This window comes from Labrus mixtus, unplaced genomic scaffold, assembly GCF_963584025.1.
Source record: "Labrus mixtus unplaced genomic scaffold, fLabMix1.1 SCAFFOLD_46, whole genome shotgun sequence".
NCBI lineage: Eukaryota > Metazoa > Chordata > Actinopteri > Labriformes > Labridae > Labrus > Labrus mixtus.
The window spans coordinates 280,001-285,000 of record NW_026870293.1 but is presented as its reverse complement, the minus strand read 5'-3'; positions in this window follow the sequence as shown (position 1 = coordinate 285,000).

Below are 5,000 nucleotides of genomic sequence, written 5' to 3'. Positions count from 1 at the left end.
CACACAGTACACACACACACAGTACACACACACACACACACACACACACACACACACACACACACACAGAACACAAACACACACACACAGAGCTGAGGGGATTCTGCAGTATGGAGTGAGAGCGCCCTCTGCTGGACAAACTTGATTATGAAACTGTTAATAGAAAGGAAGGAGGCGGAGCCAAACACTCGTCTGTTTCACACACACACAGTACACACACACACAGTACACACACACACAGTACACACACACACACACACACACACACACACAGTACACACACACACACACACAGTACACACACACACAGTACACACACACAGTACACACACACACACACACACACACACACACAGTACACACACACACAGTACACACACACAGTACACACACACACAGTACACACACACACGCAGTACACACACACACAGTACACACACACACAGTACACACACACAGTACACACACACACACAGTACACACACACACAGTACACACACACACACACACACACACACACACACACACACACACACACACAGTACACACACACACAGAGCTGAGGGGATTCTGCAGTATGGAGTGAAAGCGCCCTCTGCTGGACAAACTTGATTATGAAACTGTAATAGAAAGGAAGGAGGCGGAGCCAAACACTCGTCTGTTTCACAAACACACAGTACACACACACACAGTACACACACACACACACACACACACACACACACACACAGTACACACACACACAGTACACACACACACACACACACACACACACAGTACACACACACACACACACACACACACACACACACACACACACACACACAACACACACACACACACACACACACACAACACACAAACACACACACACACAGAGACACACACACAGACACACACACAAACAGACACACACATACACACACACACACCAAACACACATACACACACACACACAGAGACACACACACACAGACACACACAGTACACACACACACACACACACAGACATATACACAAACAGACACACACACACACACACACACACAGTACACACATACACACACACACAGTACACACACACAGTACACACACACACAGTACACACACACACACACACACACACACACACACACACACACACACAGAGCTGAGGGGATTCTGCAGTATGGAGTGAGAGCGCCCTCTGCTGGACAAACTTGATTATGAAACTGTTAATAGAAAGGAAGGAGGCGGAGCCAAACACTCGTCTGTTTCACACACACACAGTACACACACACACAGTACACACACACACACACAGTACACATACACACAGTACACACACACACACACACAGTACACACACACACACACACACACACACACACACAGAACACACACACACACACACACACACACACACACACAGAGTTGAGGGAATCTGCAGTATGGAGTGAGAGCGCCCTCTGCTGGACAAACTTGATTATGAAACTGTTTATAGAAAGGAAGGAGGCGGAGCCAAACACTCGTCTGTTTCACACACACACAGTACACACACACACAGTACACACACACACACACACACAGTACACACACACACACACACAGTACACACACACACACACACAGTACACACACACACAGTACACACACACACACACAGTACACACACACAGTACGCACACACACACACACAGGACACACACACACAGTACACACACAGTACACACACACACACACACACACACACACACACACACACACACACACAGAACACTCACACAGAGCTGAGGGGATTCTGCAGTATGGAGTGAGAGCGCCCTCTGCTGGCCAAACACTCGTCTGTTTCACACACACAGTACACACACACAGTACACACACACACAGTACACTCACACACACACACACAGTACACACACACACAGTACACACACACAGTACACACACACACAGTACATACACACACACACAGTACACACACACACACACACAGTACACACACACAAACACACACACACACACTGTACACACACACACACAGTACACACACACACACACACACAAACACACACACACACAGAGAGCTGAGGGGATTCTGCAGTATGGAGTGAGAGCGCCCTCTGCTGGACAAACTTGATTATGAAACTGTTAATAGAAAGGAAGGAGGCGGAGCCAAACACTCGTCTGTTTCACACACACACAGTACACACACACACAGTACACACACACACACACACACACACACACACACACACACACACACACACACACACACACACACACACACACACACAGAACACACACACACAGAACACACACACAGTACACACTCACACACACAGTAGACACAAACACACACACAGTACACACACACACAGTACACACACACACAGTACACACACACACACACACAGTACACACACACACACACAGTACACATACACACAGTACACACACACACACAGTACACACACACACACACAGTACACACACACACACACACCAACACACACACACACAGTACACACACACACACACAGTATACACACACACAGTATACACACACAGTACACACACACACAGTACACACACACAGAGTACACACACACACAGTACACACACACAGTACACACACACACAGTACACACACACACAGTACACACACACACACACACACACACACACACAGTACACACACACACAGTACGCACACACACACACACACAGTACACACACACACAGTACACACACACACAGTACACACACACACACACACACACACACACACACACACACACACACAGACACACACACACACACACACACACACACACACACACAGAACACACACACACAGAACACACACACAGTACACACTCACACACACAGTAGACACAAACACACACACAGTACACACACACACAGTACACACACACACAGTACACAGACACACAGTACACACACACACACACAGTACACACACACACACACAGTACACACACAGTACACACACACACTGTACACACACACACAGTACACACACACAGTACACACACAAACAGTACACACACACACAGTACACACACACACACACAGTACACACACACAGTACACACACACACAGTACACACACACACACACACACACACACACACACACACAGTACACACACACACAGTACACACACACACACACAGTACACACACACAGTACAGACAGACACACACAGTTCACACACACACACAGTACACACACAGTACACACACACACACACACAGTACACACACACACAGTACACACACACAGTACACACACACAGTACACACACAAACAGTACACACACACGCAGTACACACACACACACACACAGTACACAAACACAGTGCACGCACACAGTACACACACACACACACACACACAGTACACACACACAGTACAAACACACACAGTACACACACATACACATAGTACACACACACACACACACAGTACACACACACACACAGTGCACACACACACAGTACACACACACAGTACACACACACAGTACACACACACAAACACAGTACACACACACACACACACACACAGTACACACACACACAGTACACAAACACAGTACACACACACAGAACACACACACACACACACACCAAACACACATACACACACCAAACACACACACACACACACACACACACAAAGAGACACACACACACACACACACACACACACACACACACACAGTACACACACACACAGTACACACACACACACAGTACACACACACAAACACAGTACACACACACAGTACACAAACACAGTACACACACAAACACACAGTACACACACACAGTACACACACACAGTACACACACACAGAACACACACACACACACACACACACACTAAACACACATACACACACCAAACACACACACACACACACAAAGAGACACATAACACACACACACACACACACACACACACACACACCAAACACACATACACACACCAAACACACACACACACACACACACACACAGAGACACACACAACAAACACATACACACACCAAACACACACACACAGAGAGACACACAACAAACACATAAACACACCAAACACACACACACACACAGAGACACACACAGTACACACACACAGTACACAAACACACACAGTACACACACACACACACACACACACACACAGACAGTACACACACACACACACACACAGTACACACACACACACAGTATACACACACACACACACACACACACACAGTACACACACACACACACAGTACAAACACACTCACACACACACACACACACACACACACAGAGAGCTGAGGGGATTCCGCAGTATGGAGTGAGAGCGCCCTCTGCTGGACAAACTTGATTATGAAACTTTTAATAGAAAGGAAGTAGGCGGAGCCAAACACTTTACTGTTTCACACACACACAGTACACACACACACAGTACACACACACACACAGTACACACACACACAGTACACACACACAGTACACACACACAGTACACACACACACACACACACAGTACACACACACACAAACACAGACACACACACATACACACACACACACAGAACACACACACAGAGCTGAGGGGATTCTGCAGTATGGAGTGAGAGCGCCCTCTGCTGGACAAACTTGATTATGAAACTGTTAATAGAAAGGAAGGAGGCGGAGCCAAACACTCGTCTGTTTCACACACACACAGTACACACACACACAGTACACACACACACACACACACAGTACACACACACACAGTACACACACACACACAGTACACACACACACACACACACACACACACACACAGAACACACACAGACACACACACACACACAGAGTTGAGGGAATCTGCAGTATGGAGTGAGAGCGCACTCTGCTGGACAAACTTGATTATGAAACTGTTAATAGAAAGGAAGGAGGCGGAGCCAAACACTCGTCTGTTTCACACACACACACACAGTACACACA